At 35.1% G+C, this 22310-nt stretch overlaps 1 long non-coding RNA gene across 4 annotated transcripts; it reads left to right on the top strand.

Annotated features, from left to right (window-relative positions):
* Window positions 1–15181: 15181 nt before the first annotated feature.
* LOC137021039 (uncharacterized) lies at window positions 15182–22310 on the top strand. Of its 4 annotated transcripts, none has more exons than XR_010895272.1 (8): window positions 15182–16231; window positions 16606–16678; window positions 16813–16964; window positions 20819–20872; window positions 20963–21313; window positions 21411–21489; window positions 21700–21752; window positions 21879–22310. It is a non-coding gene; the product is annotated as an uncharacterized lncRNA (long non-coding RNA). The 4 variants fall into 4 exon arrangements; XR_010895271.1 differs by having other exon boundaries at window positions 20819–21127; window positions 21256–21313; XR_010895270.1 differs by having other exon boundaries at window positions 20819–21313.

Genomic DNA, 22310 nt, shown 5'->3' with positions numbered 1-22310 from the left:
ATTGATCATTGACTGATGCTTTTGCTGTATTATTTAGTTAGTATTGTGTACAAAGTGAATCCTGGGAGGAATATTTGGGGTTGCTGAAGGATACATGCTTTTGTGGTGCCTTTACGGAGTGATTCTTTGTATTTTCAAGATAGAGAAACTATTTCCTTTTAATGCACTTTTGTGATTCAGTCCTTCATAATGCTTTTTTGATTGTATTATTTGAAAAGCATACTGTAGTAGCAAACTTTTATTATGCCTTTTATTTTGTAAATGGTCATAGATTCCAGTACTTTATGGCTACAAGATGAAAAGAGAACTTTTTGACCTGTAATGTGGATGTTAATGTGGATGCAATCATGTTGTTGTTGTTGTTGTTGATGATGATGTCGACTTGTGATTTTGTTTCACATGAAGAAACTCAAGTGTATTTGACTTTGTGAATAAAATGGTGCATATTACATATGATTGTCCCTTTTTGAAAGTTTAGTGTGTACAAACAATACAATAATCTACAAGCAATCTGGATAAAAAAAGACTACATCAAAAAAAAAAAAAAAAAAAAAGAAAAGAAAAAAGCAGTCAGCTACTAGAAATGGAGAGCTAAAACTGTTGGGGGAAAAAGGACATGATGAAGGAGAAATATGTTGTTTTTCCTTCCAGAGTGGTGTAGTTACAACGTCAACCAACAGGGGCAAACTGAACCATGTTTAACCTTGACCTCTTGGATGAGATGGGCAATCAGTGAATGATTTATTAATCTGATTGATGTGAAGGATAAAAGCAATGACATTTAAATGTATCATGCTGAATGCACAAATATGAGCTTTCGTTAAACCATATGAGATAAAAACTTATTTGGAGGTCCCCAGTGTTTGTCCATTTCAGATATTTAATGCTCAGACAGCTGATGCTATAAACAACAATGTGTTTTCTTCTTCTTCTTCTTTTCTTCTTTAATTTGCAAGTCAGTATAGCAGGGAAGAAATCATTTATTTTCTCACCAAGTTCATATTTGGATATAAAATAGAGAACATATCAGAGATAAACTCCCTCCTTAGAGACATTTAACAGAGCCTTATCTGTCCCTTAGGGATATTTGAGGAGATTAGATTAAGTAAAAATAGATGTATGGGAGCAAAAAGTGGTGTTGATGTCAGTCAGGCATTTTAAGAATGGTTGTACTGGAAAATATCAGTTGTTTTCCCACTGTTTCTTCCTTTGCTGTCATATAATCAACCTGTTATTAATTTTTTTTTTTCATTTGGCAACAATTAAAGACAATCTTTTTTCCTTCACTCAATAAATTATGACTAAGTTAACTAAAACTAAAGCCATAAAAAAATAAAAAAAATAAAAATTGGTACTTGAAATAAAATGTTAACTGAAATAAAAACTTTAAAAAATTAACTACAGTAAAAAAAATTATAATAAAAACTTAAAATAACTAAAACTGAAATAAAAATGAATAAAAGCTCCTTTGTAAAAAACAAAAAAACATTAAAACTAATAAAAATGACAAAAAAATAATTAAAATGAAAACTATAAATATAAAAACAAATTTAAAATATTAATAAAAAATTTTATCTCTATAGTAAAATTACTGTACACTACTGTAAATATATAATTGTAAATATATAATAACAATATAAACAGAAATATAGACTAATCTATCAATGCAACAGAGCAAATTATTTTCATACGAAGAGAAAATACATGAGTTATGAATGAATGGATAATACGCATCTTTCCTGCACCCTAACTTTTTCTGCCGAGCTCTGTTCATCTTTGACTTTATGTTGATTGTTATTAATGTTTCCTCATTTTAATGGTGGAATGTGTTTCTGCAGCACCAAACAGAATTTCAAAAATAATAATTTTCAAACAGATTTCTTGACCACTCCCCCTACATGTCATTAGTTGGGCAGACAGATTGTCCCACCCCCAAACTCATTCTATTGGTTGAGCCAGTGTCAGTGTATCAAGCTAAAAGGCTTAATTAACTTTTTTAGTGAAGTAAAGTCAGTTTATACCGCAAGTGAGTGTTTATTGTGATTTATAGTGATAATGTGAGTTGTGATCAGCAGGAATTATGATAATTAAACCAGAGTGGCTGTATTTATTCAGAATGGAGTAAGTGAACAAGTGAAATTGCAGTCATACCTAAAAGCACTTTGTGTTTTCGAATAACTTGGCATTTAACATTTTCCCTGATGTGGGTTTTGACTTGTCAGTTTGCATCAGTAAGTGCTTTGCTTATGTGCTTATGTGGGGTGGGGGGGATGGGAGGTTGCACATGCTTTTAGAGTGAATTTGCACCTTCAAGTCCTTAATTTGCACTAAAGGTCAAAAATGACGAGGTTGGATTTATTGTCAAGTGGTAAAGGGCTGACTTGGAATCATATTGATCTGGCATGTGTCCCACACTGCTGCAGATGCCAGGTCAAATCAAGTAACAGCATGTTTTAACATGTATAATGAAACATTTGATCTTGTATTACAATGTTACATGATGTCACAGATGGCCACTTTGCACTAAGCTAACGTTGTGGTGCTATACTGAGCTCACTGAATCACATGTGCTCATTTTACAAGTCCAAAGACTTGAATACTACATACATATTTAAACATATCTTTTAACTATATGCTTTAATATTGATAGATAGATAGATAGATAGATAGATAGATAGATAGATAGATAGATAGATAGATAGATAGATAGATAGATAGATAGATAGATAGATAGATAGATAGATAGATAGATAGATAGATAGATAGATAGATAGATAGATTATGCTCTCTTATGCATTTATGATTATTTATTATTTAATATGACTGAATCAAATTGACTACACTGACTGGAATGCTAAATGTGGGTCTATTTTTGTTCTGTAATGGACAATATCTTTCCATCACTCTCCTCTGAGTGTGTGCAAAGGGCTGTGCGCTTCCTGTAAATACCTCATCATCATCAATATCAGGGCATCGTGGGAAATTTATCAAAGCAGTTTGGCAGGCACTGCATCAACAACATATGGGACTGGATGGCACAACATTTGCTGTACATGTATGACTCTATATAACAAAATATCTACAGATATTAGGAGTTTCAGAAAATACAAATACAAATGAGAGCTATCTGTGTTGTGTCGTGTTTTACGAGGCTTCAGATCATTCCCTTAACTATTCTGTTGCTTTGGTAATCTGTCAGTTTCTTAGATAAAACCTTGCAAAAACAAGCTATAGCCTTTGATCTTTTATCAGATCTTTTTTACAAGCTTCTGTGATGCTATCACTTTAATTAGGTAAAACCACTGAAAACATTTCCTGAGCTAACATGCCAGATTTGTGGACTGTACATAAAGTTTTGTTTCAGAAACAAAATGTGCCTGTAAAGAGCCATGTCATACAGAAAGAAAAATAATAATTTAAAAAAAAAACCTTTATAAGCTAAGAATGACTAAGAAACAGGGAAAACAAAAACTTTGGTCTTGGCAAAATAGATCTGCTAAGCTGCCTCTGTTGATTATTGCTGTTGCTTCTATATTGTGAATATAGTCAAAGCTAAATGACACACAATAATGTACTGTCATTGTGTGAATAATAATCTAGTAATCCATAAAAAGGGATTAAATCACGTAATCTGATTATAAGCAGTTTAAAACACAATATAATGTAATTACAAGAACTAAATTTTTGGAATCTGATTACGTAATACAGATTACATATAATAAATTACTACCCAGCAATGCCCGTAGCAGATCTATACCATAGACCAGTGGTTCCCAAACTTTTTAGAGTTCAGTACCCCCTGAAGGCATTACCATGCTTCCGCGTACCCCCTCTTTCCACTTCGACTGCAGTCACACCTTTACTATTAAAGGGACAATATTTGCCCCCTAAATTGATTTTCCAGTGCATTTTTTACCTTTATGAATAACTTTATAAAATAAATAATGTTTTAAATAAAAATGTTCAATAGAGAAATATGCAATGAAGGTAAAACTAAGTAAAACTTTTAAATATTAAACTAAAACCGCCAGTAGGTGGCAGCAAGTCACTTTTTTTATGAGTGAGTCATCGAGTCATTCATTCAGTAACGAAAAAAGTGGCTGTGAATGAATCACTGAATCGACTCTCACAATTCGTTCAAAGCCGCAGAATTGTTCGCGAAACACAGACGTGTGTTGTAGTTCTGCTGTGGTTTTCGTTATTATTTCATTGCAAAATAGAGTAAATACAGTAAATACTGACATTACTGTGTTTAAAATGTACGTTTTGTTTTTTGACCTGTTGTATAATAATGTCACGTTTGCAGTCATGTGGATATTTGGGAACAATTGCATTCTTGCTCGTTATCATCATTAAATACAACTCACACAAGGTATGTTTTTGTACCGGAGAAAGTCTTAAATCGAAATGAATGCATTATCTGTGTCTATATTTGTTCTTCATGCAAGTAAGTGCTAAATCCCCACTTTTACAAAGGTGTCGAGAACGGCAGTAATTTAGCACGATTTAAGGCAGCAGATTCGGCACGCAATCTATCATATGCATGTTACTTGTGTGGATACGGTTATTTTTGGCCGCAAATAATTTTTTAAATTTACTGGATTTACGACATTTTGGCAGTTAGAAATACATGCTCTATTTTAATATTATTTTAATGTAGAATTAAATGAACTACTCAGCATTTTATTCGCGTACCCCCTTTTGTCACCTCAGTTTGGGAACCACTGCCATAGACTGTAAAAAAGATGGATGACGCACCTTTAATCAAAAGTGAAGCCTCTAATTTCTCATTATGGCGCTGACATTTTGCCAATGATTCTGATTACGCAACCACGGAGCCCAAATCTGCGCAGAAGTGAGCATGAAGTGGAGCCGCGGTATCAAGGCCCCGCCCACACTGCTGCAGAATTGGTTAGTTTACAGCACAACAACTCATTATGTCGGTGTGAAATAAACAGTTATGGAAATGTAGAAATTAAAGTTAAAGCGCCAATGTCTTTCCGAAGATCCCAAAAAAGTCAGTTGGTGCCTCAGTGACTACTTCACTCAGAGAAGCTTTCAACCTCAGCTGTCAATCATGACGTCACACCATCAAATAGCATCAAATAACTAACTAAAACCAAACTTATTTTAAAAACGAACACTTGAATTTATATCAGTGTGATAAAAACCCTAAAATGACAAATCATCTTTGGAAAAAAATTATTTGAAGTGTAATTTAATTGTTTTGTTTGTCTCACATCCCATTCGATTACATGGAGAGGGCGGGGTTTATGACCAATTGGCTGAGAACGATATGATTGCAAACAGACCTATCTAGAGTTTCGTGACAGAAATCATCATCATCTAGAGTTTCATGACAGAAATTTGTATTTATAATGCTACAAATGACAAAATTTGATCTACCTGTTTAAAGTGATTTGCAAGGAATGCAATTTAGTAACTGCAAAAAGACCCTGTACTGCCTTTTCCACTTCATCAGGCAGAACAACCATTTTCACAAACAAACTCTGCAAATAATAACAAAGGTTTCACAAAAACCAAATTACCTCATTAGAATGATTTCTTAATGATCACTAATTAAACATACACATGATTATTTTGATTTCATAGTGTTGCTGCTCATCAGTCTGGTAAATTACTGCAATATCCAAACAATGATACATTACTGTAGTGAGGAGGAGTTTATTATAAATGGAAAATGTTTAAAACAGTTGCTAATTGTCATGGGACTGGGCATCCCAACAAAGTCATACAAAGTAAGAATCCTCAGAGAAATCTACATCCAATTGGCTTGGCTATAAGTGGCCTTAACTACTATGTACTTACATTTAAATTAATGATTTGATACAATGCACTTATTGTGTACATACATGTTTTTACATTGTACTTATATTTGAAAATCACCTGCATGTAATTACATTTGTAATTAATTTCTGTAATTACATTTATAATTACACTGTTGACCCATCCCTTACACCTTAACCCACCCTTAAACCTACCCATACCACCAAAGCTTTCCCTAACCTTACCCATATCCCAATTCAATAGCAGAAAAAGTGTTTTGCAATTCAATATGAACCCAATAAGTACATTGTACTTATTTTTTGATGTAAGTACATAGTAGTTAAGGCCACTTAATATAAAGTGAGATCAAATTACTTCTTATTTTCCCAACAAAACTGTTCTCAAATCATGTGAAGTAATGTACACTAAATTATAAATGAATCTTGAAAGGTGATATCCCTTTTGACATTTTCTTTCTCTTAGATTTGACTATGCTTGACCTGCATAAAAATCATTTATATGCGGGACAGTGACATCAGAAAAACAAAAACCTATCTTTGAAAAGGTCTGTGAAATGGATTAAATGTAGTGTCAGGATGAAGCAGCTGGAAAATAGTGCCCAGTACAGAGCCTCAGAGGACTGAACGCTTGCCAGTGAATTTGATTCTTAAATTGTTCTTTCCTCTCTGAATGACTGGCAAGCTCTGAAGTACATGGTTGTTATGTCTTGACACCACATCATCTGAAATAAAATGCTTGACTGGGCCTTCTGCTGTTGTCAAAAATGAAAGAAAACTGATTGAAAAAAAAAAAAAAATGAAATCAACAAGAAATTGTTCACTGCTTTGTGTGAAGGCTATTGAGTGATATATATATATATATATATATATATATATATATATATATATATATACAGATCAGAGTAAGTGTTTTAAATTTTCATTTTTGGGTGAACTATCTCTTTATTAAGAAAAAACAAGTACAGAATCATATAAAGTGAAATGCATCAAACCAATATCTGTAAACCAATAATCCAGTCGACCATGTGGCAGTCCATAAAATAACCCAGTAATCAGACAACTTTTAAATAGTAACCATTACATGTACCTCATGTGCAGATTGTTGTGAACAGACTTAAAAGGCCACTAACTTTTCATGGATGTTGGCTATGTGCATTTCTTAAAAAGCACACCATTTAAAATCTGTTCCTCTGTATGCATCTGTGGATTCTGAGAAAGATCCCTGCAATTACACTCTTTCTACATGAAAATTGTAGGTACATTTCAAAACCCTGTTCCTATTAAAACCCCCCTACAAGAAAAACACTATTTTTCGATGCATTTTGTCATGCTTTGCTCTTATATAACATTATACAGAAATAGCACTTAATGACTGTGCACACACATAAAAGTCCTCTGCTGTCCACCTACGTGCATCAGGAGCAGAGTGTTATATAGTCAACAAAAAACCCTTTAATTGACACCATATATAATTTCCTTGTTGCTTTAATTGTAATTATGCATGTGAATAATTAAAAAAAAAAAAACGAATCACACCCAATTATGCAAACATTTCAACAAGACTACTGTTTTTGTTTAACATTAACAACAATTAGGCCTACAGAACGTCATGAATGCAATAATAGCTTTAATGTCAATAAACAATGATCTCATAATAATACATGTCTAATTTGTTTGAATGACAATGAGTCAGGTCACTTTATTTAGGCTACGTCAAATCTTATTTTAAGCTTTAATTATCATTCTAAGAGTGGAGTGGAGAGATAACAACCGGTTTATTTTTATCTGCAATTTTTCTAGAACATACAATGCTAGCCATTGAAAGTATTAGGCCTCATTCTAAATAAGAAATAAAAATACAAGTCATATTGATTTTGTAATCTTTGATTAATTTATCAACCAGTTAGATCACTTTGTGATGGTCCTACATCGGGTCTCACACTATGCTGCTGTCATATGTCGTTATTACTGTAATTTTGAGATGATAACCTGTGACTCTGAATTATGGGTATCTATGGCAAAACAAATCTGCAGCGGTCAGGTGGTAATGTTATTGGTGGAATCAGGTTCGAGGATGTGAATGCTTTTTAAGGCCTTGACACACCAAGCCGAAATAGCCACGACAAAAGATAACTGTGTTGTCGCCTCTCGTCAGCTGTATCTTGGTCAAAAAGCTGCATTCAAACATGTGCATTCTGGACCTGTGAGTAAGGAAATAGGTGAACTGTCTATATCAACAGGTAACGGTAGTCTACATTCAACACTCATAAAGGGAAACTCGAAATTAGCACTGCAGATAGGCTATACAAACCTTAAAGAAAGTAGTGCTTGCTTACCATTTTGAATATCAATCATGTTGATTACTTTCTTCATTCCAGTCATCTTATGTTGTTTAGACAATATATGCATATTGGAATGCTCAGGGGTGCATTTCCCGAAAGTGTCATTAGTCAACTATGGTCGTAAGTCCCATTGAACTCTATTGGTAGAGATGGATCTTGCGACCATAGTTCACTTTGGGAAATGCACCCCAAGTAATTTGATGTAAAATTAGAACAGCCTTCTGTTTGCTTTCATCACTTTTGCTGTTATTCTCGTGCACTGACTCGTTTGCTAAACTGAAGAGCCAATCAGAGTGATCTCTCTAAAAGACAGACCTGACGCTAATTCAAAATGCTGAATCGTTGGCTTGATGTGTCGTGGCCCTTACAAGTCAGAATTTCATTATTACAGTAATTCCGACATGGTGTGAACGCACTTTAAAATGCGGAAGAGAGCACATCCGATAATGCGAACATGCGAAACGCCCTCTGTCAGACGCTCCCTTTAGCCTCATTCAGACTGTGAGTCCAAAATGTGCTTATCCATTTGAAATCCGTTGTGATTTAGCAAGTGTGCACAGCAAATGCATAAAATGAGTTTTTTACAAATCCGTTTCGAGCTACATTCATATGTGGTTTGAGATACTATTTTTGGAAATCTGTTTCTGTCTGACTCTTCTGATCGGATTTTGCTTGGTTTATGTGACTTTTTCACATCATGTAAAACATAAATGCAGGCGTTGTTATAGGAAACATGCTGAAGGTCGCTGCGGAAACAAGGTTGTGTTGTTCCAAAGTGTCGGACATGTGAAGGCAATCAAAGTCCCTTTAAGACAAGTCATTTCACTCGGCGGCCATCTTTGAAACGCCTCTCGGGCATCCTGGGCATCATGCAGCTCCTATCTCTTTGAATGGGGAAACATCAGATTCTCCAAAACTGTTCGTCAACCTTACGATTAAATTTGATATTTGAAATCACCAATGAAATCTAACAACAACCGGCTCATAAATTTAGTTTCTAAACGCTCGAATCATGACAAAAAACTTTTTTTTTTTTTTCAGGCTGGATCAAGCTAATGCGCATATGCAGACCTAAATGCGCGTCTCTTTGGAGGAGAGCGTCTGACTGTTTCTATAGAAACCGGTGATTCTAACGGCCGCTGAAGTGACGCAATGACTTTACCAGTCGGCGATTGGCTCTTGGCTTTAGAAGGCGGGACTTATTCCGCCATATTGCGCGTTACACTTTCTCCCATTCAAAACAATACGAGTGACATGTCTTGTGTTATTCTATAGTCTTTGAGGCAATGTATGGTAATCCATACTCTGAATTTGTCCTCTGCATTTAACCCATCCAGTTAGAGAGCACACATTAGTAGTAGTGAGTATTTAACACACACACACACACACACACAACCATGGATACACACACCTGGAGCAGTGGGTAGCCATTTTTGCTATTGTCCCAGGGAGCAATTGGACCCGCACCCCTAGTTACTGTTGCTTTGTCACGCCACATGCAGAAAAAAATACACCGTGGAGCAAAGAGGACACTGACAACATGTCGACAGACAAGACAGAGCAGGTTACTTATGATATTAAACAAAATCCCAGCTTTCAAGTTGTGTAATTTGTTGAGAAATTCGAACAATAAAAATCATTTTGTGGCTCTTTAATGTGTCGTGACAGATTGCTGTAGCGCCTCAGCTCAAGCGGCTCATGAACCGATCATCTCTTCTTACTAGTTAATTTATAGCATCAAATAAACATGAATGAATGAGAAGAAATGTTGTTTCAAACTCGGAAAGATGTCAGTACACACCATTTTTCAAGTTCAAGTCCACCGACTCCTGACTGCTTTGTTGGACAAAATGGCGGATTCTGCGTTATGATTGGTTAGATCGCTTGTCAATCAAACTCCTGGCGACAGGTCAATTGGGGCAGTTGTCAATGCAGATATTCCAGGGAAAAAAGACATGGGACATACAAACTGATCTGAACTGGCTACATTCACAATGTCACTCCAAATCCTATTATTTGTGTATCCAAATGGATTCTGGGATATATAATGATTGACTGTCCACATTTAGATCAGATTCCAATTGGATATACAAATAACTGGATTTGGTGTGAACATAGCCTTTGTAGACACCAGGGTGAACACTGCGCAAATAACATTAGCATAGAAACGCCAGCCAAGAAAACTGGAAAAAAAAAACAAAGGCTCAGGAAGTGGAAAAAAAAATGGATGCTGCTTTTTAATTACATTAATTATTTTTAAGTGTTAAACCGCCAGTATAATCACAAAAATTAAGATGTCATTTTTCACAGCCTTAAATGTTAATCTTTTTGCAAAGAAAGCCAAAGATCCTTGGAAACAGTTAATAGTTCAAAGGCATATGTGAAACAGGCTTGTATGTTGTTTATATGGAAACTTCAATGATTCATTTGGGTGAGTGGATAGATAACAACCGGTTTATTTTTATCTACAATTTTTCTAGAACATACAGTGCTAGCCATTGAAAGTATTAGGCCTATTATGGTAGGTTGTTGTCATGAAATCATAAGGATAATAATAAAGAATTGCATGTGAACAGCATGATATTATATGAGACAAGGTTTTTTTTTTTTTTTTTTTTTTTGATAAAGAACAAAAGTTTAAACTGTTTAGTTCAGAGGTATTATCAGCAAACCTTCTTGCTCTGGAAATATTTCAAACATGCACACTAAAATGAAAGTTTACGAAAGCAGATATAATCCACCTTATCTTTGCTCCTATATTGCATAAACACTGGAAAGTTCAGATGTAATGAAATTTTTTTCCACTCAAGCCAAAAGCACAACAGAAGCAACAACAAAATTAAAGCTTCAGCATTTGCTTGTGTACTTTATACATCTCCTTTTCGAGAATGTATATATCAAAGGCAGAGAATCAGATGAAAGCCATGAGGAAAAACATATTTTTTGTGTAGTTTTTGGATTTAATCTATTAAAAAACTAGTGTGCTGAATGTTAAAGTACACTGACATAAGCATTCACGATAAGGCAATTCAAGACATTTTTTTAAAAATAAAAGTACTTTTTTTGTTTTTTATACTTGATGAATACACATTACATGTCTCCATGTTCATATGAGCTTTACTGGACTGTACATTTTTGAACTCCCCTTTGGGGCTAGTAAGAAAATTATATCAGAGCCAGACAGAAATATCTAAACAAGATCAGAGCTTATTATAAGTCATAATCTTATAGCTTAGAGAGTACACAGAGTTCAGACAGGTTCAGTTAACTGATATTTCAGTATGATGTAGGAACGCAGACATAAACAGCCATGAGACACTCTCATTTTCCATATTTGTGTGCCTTGCACTTTTTCTGTGCCCTGGAACCCTTTCATGTAGCTACGAGGTCATATGCCGCCCATTCGCACACCGACAAGCAGTGTTTAGTTGTGACAGGCTGACCTGAATAAGTGTCTGTGGCTCTTCTATGAATATGCTGGAGAGTGTTGTGTGGATATGCTGGAGCTTCAAAACTGTAAGATGAAACTGAATCTCTACGGGAAGCATGATCTCAAAGACCGTCAAAAAAAAAGGAGGTCAGTCTGCTGTCAAAACTGTTTTATACTGAACAGTTACAGGTTTCTATAGGCTGTTGTATCCTAAAATTGTGTTCTGAAATTCAGTACACTTTTCAAATAAGTAGCAAATAGCCAAAATTAATCAGTTCTCTTGACAGTTTAAACATAAGTGGTTGTGATTTGGATTGCTTTTGGGCTTTTATTTTTTGGTTTTGATTAAAAACAAAACCAAAAAAAAAAAGACAAACAATAGTGTTTACTGCAGCAGTTCTGCAACCAACTGAATCAATCCAGTTATAACAAATAAACCTGATTATATGAATTTAAATTAGGAAACTATCAAAAAAACAAGATTATCATCAGTTAAATTAGCTTAATTTTTCCCATTGTCGTCTAATTTTCTTCTTTTGAAATAATGCTCAAACTAAAAAGTTAATTTGCGGTTATTTACCAAATGTCTACGAAAAGGTCAGTAGCTTGAAAGAGACATTTATTTTAAAATTGTATCATTTCCCTTTATTTTAAGAATTCATTCTTGTACTATAATCATGCTGGAACTTTCTGAACTTTCAGAATGAACTCGATGAAAATTTTCCCTGATAATTTCAGTCTGACCTTCAGAGTTTGTGCGGCTTATTACAGCATGCATTATTTTATGAATCTGCTTATGAATGATGGTGCAGTTAAAAACTCACTAGAAGAGATGAAGAGAGTATCCTTAAGGCACAGCGACAAGAAATTGTCAGAAAGGGGGTGGAAAATGGTGATAAACAAAATTATGCACAATACTTAACTAATTGTATGAGAAGACCTTAGGGATCATTTAAATAATAAAAACGTTTGATATGACCCCTTTGAAGTGCCTTTCATGTGAAGAGAGCTCATCCAGATACTCTTAAATCAGAGGTTCTCAACTCTGGTCCACTTTCTTTTGCTCCAACCCTAATCAAACACACCCTCGCATCCTAGGTCGTGAATCAATATATCGTGTACATGCATTCATGCACTGGTAGAAGCACTACCCTGGCTTACTACACATTTGGACAATGATAGCTCTATTTCTACGTCCTCATTGTACAATATCACCACTGGTATATATGAACAACAGCAGAACTGTGTTTTCAAAAGTACAGACTTCGATACCAAGTTGGTACTGAAAGTTTAAAAATTTGACAATTTGAGCGCTGTTAAGTGGATTCATAAACACCTCTGATTGGCCATTGTGTTCACGTGGTCATCAGATATGTCTGTGATTGGCTACACTGATCAATGTAAGTTATGTATCTGTGTAAGCACTCAGTGAAGAGCATCATTGATGTCTAGTTACAACATTTTTTGAATTTTTGATCATTGTAGCCAATCACAGACATATCTGATGAGCATGTGAACACAATGGCCAATCAGAGATGTTTACAAATCTACTTAAAATTTGAGTTCCGACTTAGTAGTCAGTACTTTTGACAACACTATTTCTGACATTGTTTTTAATGTTATTTAAACTACATTATGATAAATACTTTGCTTGTACATATACGTGCAGCATTTCAGGCGTAAATAAATTATAAATGTTAGATTATATTCATTACCTGTCTAGCGATGTACGTTTATGCTGAAATATACTTAAATAATGGTTTGTATTTTAAAAACATCTATTGCGTGTCATTATTTGTGGTGAGTTGGCTCACATGATTTATGTTTCGCTCTTCAGAACTTCTGTTAAGGGAACATAGTGAGCATGGTTTTCATGGTGCATTGTGGGACTTTTTAGGAAGGAACATTTCAGAAAGATTTTGCGATAGAGACAGCCCTTGAAATGGCCGACTTCCTGATAGGTGCCCTGACTACTAAACTAGGGAGCTGATTGAGATGCACCCAAGGTCTTCAGGATTCCTAGAAAGTTATCAGGTGAGCTGGAGATTTTGATCAAGGTTGGAGCATCAATTTACACCAAAAGAGTAACCTCTGATGCAACACAGGATGTAGGAGGAGCGTAAGCTTAGACGCCTTTCGTGTCAGCTGGGCAACAAACTCAAGCACCTCTTCTCTTATATCGAAATCTTCCAACATTTCTCTTTAAAAATTCTCATTTTTGACTTACAACCAGTGTTTTGTTTTGCTCTATCCTTTGCATTTCCGCTTTCGTCAATACCTCATGCGTCATGTCAGGGATTACTCTTTCGCCTTAAATCGTATGGCCTCCTCCTAGTTAATATAGTTTATAAAGTTTTAAATATGGATATTACACACCATTTTCCAAGTTCAAATCCACCGAGGTTAATCTTCTAACTCCTGACTGCTTTGTCGGACAAAATGGCGGATTTGGCATTAAATCGCTTGTCAATCAAACTCCCGGCGAAGGGTCAATTCACTACCATTATTAAGCTTGGAAGAGCCAGGATATATTTTAATATAACTCTGATTGTTTTCATCTGAAAGAAGATTATATATTATATCTAGGATGGCTTGAAGGTGAGTAAATCGACAGTTTTCATTTTTGGGTGAACTATCCCTTTAAAAGGCATATTGATGGATGTTTTTAAGTGGCATATGAACAGAATGATTTACATCCCTTAAAAGAAGAGATGAATAGAACAAGTGGCTGAGTGCAGGATTTTTCTTATGTTTAGGGCTGGACTGTGCATTTGCCGCAAAGTGATCTGAAAAGGTCAAGATATCTTGGACAACTCCCGGGCATTTAAAACTCCAGGGGGCAACAACTGTGTGACCTTCAACAGTAATGGACAGAGAGCATGTGGGCAAGTCGCAACCTGGAGGAAGAGGATGTCAAGGATGATCTTGAGGAGATTAATAGGTTTCTGAGTGAAAATGTCAGGAGTGACAGGTTGTCTTTATGTGGAAAGTTTTCAGTGCAAAAATACTGGGGGTTTTGTTCACCCACTTATGACAACCACACATGTCACAGCCCTCTATTAGAAAAAAATTATATATATATGACTCTCAAGCAAGTTACTGAGTCAAAAAATGATAATAATTATTGTAATAGCCACCATATTATTTTGTTTATCGCTAAAAAAAGCCGAAAGCCATCTGCACAGCAACATACAAATCGGCGAGTCGTTTTGTGAATCGGTTCACTTAAATCAAGCATTTGAATGACACAATTCACTAAAACAAATTGGATATTTCAGTGCTTCATTTGCATGATTCTGATTAATATTTTCGGAGAATGTGTTAATATTCGTTGGCATCAGTATGAAGCTGCTGTTGCAATGCGCATAACCTGGTATTGCTGAGTTCAACATGTTCCTGGGTCAACATTTTTGTTGATCCTGGAACAACATTCAAATCAACCATTCAGATTTGAGGGGTACGTTTACAGATTTTGTCAAGTTTAGGCTTAAAATCATGAATTGGTCCTTCTACATCAGTGTTATTCATCTATCATTTCCCTCTGATTTATGGGATAACTTATGGGTAGGGTTAGGTTTAGGGGTACACTCTTAGAAGAGGTCGAACCTTTGGAGTTCAATAAAGAACTTTACAGTGCAAATATGAACTTCTAACTATCAAAAAGGTTCAAAGTTGAACTTACAGGTAAAATGGTTATTTGGAAGTTCTTTTTAGAACCTTTGTTGTGGTAACAGGGTTCATATTAGAACCTGTGTGTAGTTAAGGTTCGTTTATGAACCTTTTCTAATATGATTGGAGTGTACAGTCGATACAGTGTTTCATCTGTACCCCGGACCTCCCCGCACATTTCTATAAATTGCATCATAACATTGAAAGACACCATGTTTTTTGTCCATTTTTAAAGCATAAACTAAGAAGACCAAGAATAAAAATTCAGTTTTACATTCATAAATGGACAAGAAGCTGTTCAATGTTAAATGGAGAGGTGACGTGAAATTCTTAGCCCTAAAAATAGACTGTGTTCAATATCTTCCGCTTAGACAACCGTATAAATATTCCCCAATTGAAAAGGACACTATGCAGTTTTAGAGCAAAAATCATGAGTAAAGTGTGATGCACAGGCAATTTATTTTATGTTTCATCTCTCCTTCTGTTCCAACTTTATCTACTTTGTTATTAGCTCATGTTTTAGAAAACATTTCATAATTGTATTGTGTAAGGTTTCATCAGGAAGATTATTTTTTTCTTTATTTAGTTTATTATTATTATCATCATTACTACTACTACTACTACTACTATTGCTTTTACTACAGCTGTTGTTAATCATTTATGTGCTGAGATTGCTTGTGCCTAAATGTTTTTACAAAATAAGAATACTGACAAATAACTAGCAATTCAAAAGTACATTATTTTCACTCAAAGTAAACGAGATTATTAATATTGTTTCGTTTTTAAGCATGAATAAGCAAATCCTTGAAAATGCTTTAAATGTTTTCTGTATCTGGGCTTTGGTACGCAACGCAATGCACTGAATCTCCACAAGTCTCTCTCGCGCAATGATGTCAGTGGTCACGTGGAAAAAACCGTTACAAATTTTGAAGCGGCAGCAGCGGGACCGAGTGGGACTGAGCGGAACGACACAAAAATCTGAGGTAAGACAACATAACGTCTCAAATAAACTATTAACTTTTTGAAAAGCTATGAAACACCTATTTAATGTCATAATAACTTTAAGGTGTGTGATAATGAATAAATGACGACGGGCCTAAGCATCGTGTTAATGCGGCCACAATATTGTCAATTTAACGGCCTGGAGAAATAATTCCGGGTGTACCACTTACTACACCTTTTCCACATGTACTATTTCAAGATATTTTGCCGTTTTTTATCCTTACTGTGTGTGCGCGTGTGTTTGCGCACACACACAGAGAGAGAGAGAGAGAATTTAGTAAAAAATGAAAAGTTTATTTTTATTCATATTTTATAACGCATTGTTTTCTAAATTGCAATATTTCTCTGCATATAGAGGCAAGAATGAGCTCAGAGCTGATTCACTGGAAAATCCATGTGGCTGACTGGTTGATGGCAACAGTTTCCAGGTGATCATCCCTACATTTCAAGGTTTATCTCACAAAAATGCACACTCTGTTTAACTTCCCTATTGCAGCAAAACAGACATTTTCACAGTTAAGCAGATATGACATTCTACTATTGAATCCTGTTGTTTTAACAGACAATGGAATTGATGCAGACACTTGAATGAACCTAACTGAAAACTATGATACCTAAAATATTCCCTAAATTGAAGGATCAAGTTAAATTCATAAGATTAGAAGAAAACCTAAAGACTGAGATGCCTACCAAGACCACAAACACCATTCATGTGTAAGTTTATTACATCTACTCTTAAAGTTTTAAAAAAGTATGTGGACACCTCTATTAATTATTATTAACATTTTTTAATTACTTAATAGGTTGTACTGAAGAATTCAGTGACTAGCATTTTCTCACATGTATGTATTTAGTTGACACTGTTATCCAAAACAACTTACATTGCTTTAAACTTATATTGCATTCCCGTTTTTGGAATGGGATGCCCATCAACTTGTATAGGTGTGATGGTTAGGTTTCCACATACTTTTAGCTAAACTATATTGCTATCATTACAAATTACTGAGCTGTTAGTAGTACCATTATAACATGCACCTCTCTGCAGTTTTTTGTTTCTGTAGGACTTGATTTGGTATTTCACATGGATCAATCTCAACACAACGTATTGCTCAAACAGGGTGACCAGAAATTTATCAGCTACCCCACTAGCAATACAAAAAACTTAAGGAGAGTGGAGATTTTTTTCTTTATAAAATGTATTTATTACTTTTTTTTTATCACAAAGCAAATGGAGTTAAAAAATAATCTGTTTGATCAGATGTGCACATATATATGTTAATTCCCACAGTGAAGTACAGGTAAGTGCATAATTTTAAAGAAAGATGGAGGGTAAAATTGCCTCTCTTTAATTTCAGGTAAAGCAAGCAAACAATACAACAAGGTTAGTTTAGCCCTGGTTACCAAAAACCAGTCTTAAGTGACAAGACTGGAAGAGTGTATTTAAGAACGTGTCAAAGAGCCCTGCATTATAACATAGCCCAGCCTTTTATAGTATTTTAAATAATATTATTTTTAAAGGAGTCATGGTGTCACGGACAGAAGGAGACAACGTAATACAGTTCACAAAGGTTTATTATTGCAGGTGGCAGAGATGGGGGAGAATAAACAGGTTAGTAGATTGAATGATGACAGGTTGAATGAAATCAGCTGGATGATAACAGTCTCTTTGTATTTGTAGATGATGGTGAGCGGATTGGTCTGGACTGAAGACAAAGGATGATGAAGGTGAGGGATCTCAATTATGAGACGAACAGGTAAGGAACCAGGTAAGTGACACATGGCATGAGATGCTTAAAAACTAATTCAAGAAAGATCACATTTGGCTGGTATTGAAAGACTAAATTAAATTCGTAGCAGGTTTAGCAAAGTAAGGAAATGGGTTATTTTACCAAGGGTCCAAGGACTTGTGACACTAAAAATATGGCAAGTATTGTAGATGTAAGTATGCCAAATGAAATAACACCTTTTCACTTACATAGCTAATATATATAAACTGAAGGGCTCTTTGACATGTTCTTACATACACTCTTCCAGTCTTGTCTCTTAAGAACTGTGCCCGGTTGCATAAAGCACCTTAAAGGGTTAGTTCATTTATTACTGACCCTCATGCCGTTCTACACCTGTAACACCTTCATTAATCTTCGAAATGCAAATTAAGATATTTTAGTTGAAATCCGATGGCTTCATAGCCAGCAATGACATTTCCTCTCTCAAGATCCATTAATGTACTAAAAACACATTTAAATCAGTTCATGTGAGTACAGTGGTTCAATATTAATATTATAAAGTGACGAGAATATTTTTGGTGTGCCAAAAAAAACTAAATAACAACTTATTTAGTGATGGCCAAATTCAAAACACTGCTGCAGGAAGCTGGTGTAGTATTTTTGGCACAGAAATACAGTACTCCGTCATTCGTCCAACTCGTGTTTTGAAACTTTGGCCATGTTTAGCATGAGAATCCAACCCTTAACAGTGTAAATAAGTCAGAATATAGCATTATACCCCCCTTTAAGCTTCAGAGCGTTATGAATCAGCGTGTCGAATCATGATTCGGATTGCGCGTCAAACCACCAAACTGCTGAAATCATGTGACTTTGGCGCTCCGAACTGCTGATTCGACACACTCATCATCACTATTTAAGTCCTTATTTTGTTTTTCTGGCACACCAGAAATATTCTCGTGGCTTTATAATATTAATATTGAACCACTGTACTCACATGAACTGATTTAAATATGTTTTTAGTACATTAATGGATCTTGAGAGAGGAAGTGTCATTGCTGGCTATGCAGGCCTCACTGAGCCATCGGATTTCAACAAAATATCTTAAATTAGTCCACTTTCAAATAAAATTTTCCTGATAATTTACTCACCCCCATGTCATCCAAGATGTTCATGTCTTTCTTTCAGTCGAAAAGAAATTAAGGTTTTTGATGAAAACATTCCAGGATTTTTCTCCTTATAGTGGACTTAGGTGGACCCCAAACGGTTGTGGGTCAAAATTAATTAGTTTCAGTGCAGCTTCAAAGAGCTTTAAATGATACCAGATGAGGGAATAAGGGTCTTATCTAGCAAAAAGATTGGTCATTTTCTAAAAAATCAAATGTATATGCTTTTTTATAAACAAATGATCTCCTTCAAGTGGTTCCGGCAGCCGCACTTCCGTATTCTTCAAAAAGCTTATAAGCTGTATGTCTATGACGCCTTTCCCTATTCTACTTACGGAAAAACGGAACTGGTGCTGCATTCGTTCCATAAGTTGAATAGGGAAGGCGAAGGACGTATAGGGTATGCTGTTTGAAGAATACGGAAGTGGCAGAACCACTTGAAGGAGATCATTTGTTTATATAAAAGCATATACATTTTAAAAACAAATTAGAAAATGACCGATCGTTTCGCTAGATAAGACCCTTATTCCTCATCTGGTATCATTTAAAGCTCTTTGAAGCTGCACTGAAACTGTAATTTTGACCTTCAACCATTTGGGGTCCAGTGAAGTCCACTATAAGGAGAATAATCCTGGAATGTTTTCATCAAAAACCTTCATGTCTTTTCAACTGAAGAAAGAAATACATGAACATCTTGGATGACATGGAGGAGAGTAAATTATCAGGAAAATTTAAATGGAAAGTGAACTAATACTGTAAGGTGTGATTTCTCCTTAACTAAGGGAATGACTTAAGGGTGTTGTATAATACCTGTTTTCTTAGGTAAAAGAAACCGTTAAGTGTTTCACGACAGCAATCCAGGTTTTGCCATTATAAAATTCTGCTGTTGCCATGGACACGTTATTTGTTAATACTAAAATTGGGATTTCTGCCGTCATTCACTCACACTCATGTCATTGCAAACCCATAAGACATTCATTCATCTTTGGATAACAAATAAAGATATTTTTAATATTCTCTCATCATTTATGTCCATTCATTGAAAGACTGAATAAGGCTGTTTTGGAAGCTTGAATGTGCGCGCAAACACAAGAACCAATGAGATTTGTTCTTGCACGTGATGCACACATTTCCGCATCCGTTGACCATAAGAGATATAAATACGTATGTAATTCCATCAATGTTTATGTGAATAAACACCTAAATTACAATTTGTTCATCATATAAAGCAGTCGATCGTGTCTTGTTAGAATACTTGGATTGAACCTGCTCACTCCTTGTAACACTTGGGGAAAAAGGTGAAGTTTTCCAAACCTTATGTTATACTTAGGGAAATGACAGTTAAGGGGCTTTATGCAACACATCGTTTTTAAAAGGATTACTTAAGGGATATTCTTAGGGTTTATGATGTTTCTCTAAAGAAACCCTTAAGTAACACTTAAGGGTGTTGCAGAAAATAACCGTTAAGTTTAAGGGAAACATAAGGGCGATCTTATGGGAAAATTACACTTAAGGTGCTTTATGCAACCGGGCACTGGTATTTTGTAACAATGGCTGAGCACACCTTGTTGAATTGTTCGCTTGTTGGAGACCTGGAAATATAGAGAACTGTTTTTACTCTCCACCATTCTCTAAAATTACACACTTGCTTAATAATATATTTCTTTTGTTTTTTTAGATGGACAATCTGTCTGACCAAGATGTGTATCAAAAGAGGTCAAGGGCAGTTGGGGTAAGTGTCCCAGACAGAATCAACTTAAGTTTTTTAAGAATAGCAGACATATTTTTGTGGGTAGATTTATTCAGGAGAAGATGATTACAGCATTGGGATCCACTTGGATAAAATGAAAACCAAATGCTTGGAGATCACCAAATCCTTTTAGAGGACTAAATGACACGGACAAAGAGTGAGAGGACAGACTATATGAAACATCACTCCACAAAGGAAATATTATCATTATATCCAGCCCTTAATGTCCCCTCAGTTGTGAGTAAAATTGTGTTTCAAATTGTGACTTAAAAGCAAATAATAATGGAAATTATGTATCATTTAATACGTTTATATTGAATACATACATGTTATACTGAATATAACATTATTCTCTTCTTGTTTAGGAACCACGTACACCCAACCCTGTGCTGTATATACTGTAAATGGTGCCTTGTGTAACAGGTATACAAAGTATACTAGTAAATATTGTTATAATTCACACAAAATTGTTCATATACGTTTTATGATACCTGATCTAAAGGTGCGCTTCTCCTTTAAGTGATGCGAGGTCACAGTATGACCTAATTTCCTGTCCTGTCTCCTCCTCTTCCCTTTTGAAATGTGATTCGATGGAAGAGGTAGGTTTCTTTTGTCATCCTGTTAATTTTATTTAATCCTAATGTTAATTATATCTTTTATATCTTTATTTCAACCCAATATGTATATGTAAAGTACTGTTTTATCTATCATTGGGATTATTTTTGATATTTTACATTCTTTGAGATATATTTCTGTCTTTATGTGAGACCAGCACATGGTAATGGAGGCGCACCATATTTGTTTTATAGAGTGTTATAAGGGCCACTCGATCTGAGGCTGCTTATTTGTCTCTGTTAAACAGGTATGTTTTCTATATTATTTTCCTTATGTTCATGTTTTCTTCCGCCCTTTTGAAATGTGATTCGATGGAAGAGAGTGTTATAAGGGCCACTCAGTCTGAGGCTGCTTATTTTTCTCTTTTACTCAGTAAAAAGATCCAGTGAATCGACTGCTTGCTGTCCCGTGTCTGTTTCTGCATCCACACAACGTAACAACGCAGACCAAGTTTTAATACCCGGTGTCGCTGGCCGCACATCACGCTGGGCATAAGCGAGCCGCACGGGTTACACTTGGATGCAGTCTGTTTTAGAAATAATGATGCAAGGGGAGAAGGTCTGTGAAGTAGACGATATGACCAGGTCATATGACCATGTTATTCTAATGACAATGTACTTCATCTTCAACCTTGAATATGCTTCAAAGCCGAGAAACACTCTAACATTATTTGAAAAATAAAAATGTCCTGTTTAATGTCCTGTTTAAACATTATCTTAAAAATTATATATAAATGAAAAATTTAATAATATAAAAATGATAGATATTCAGCTACATTCTGTTAAAAGTTGATGGAAATGTATAG

This window comes from Chanodichthys erythropterus, chromosome 6 (assembly GCF_024489055.1).
Source record: "Chanodichthys erythropterus isolate Z2021 chromosome 6, ASM2448905v1, whole genome shotgun sequence".
Classification (NCBI taxonomy): domain Eukaryota; kingdom Metazoa; phylum Chordata; class Actinopteri; order Cypriniformes; family Xenocyprididae; genus Chanodichthys; species Chanodichthys erythropterus.
The sequence above is the reverse complement of the archived record's forward strand: the minus strand, read 5'-3'. Positions and strand labels throughout refer to the sequence as shown.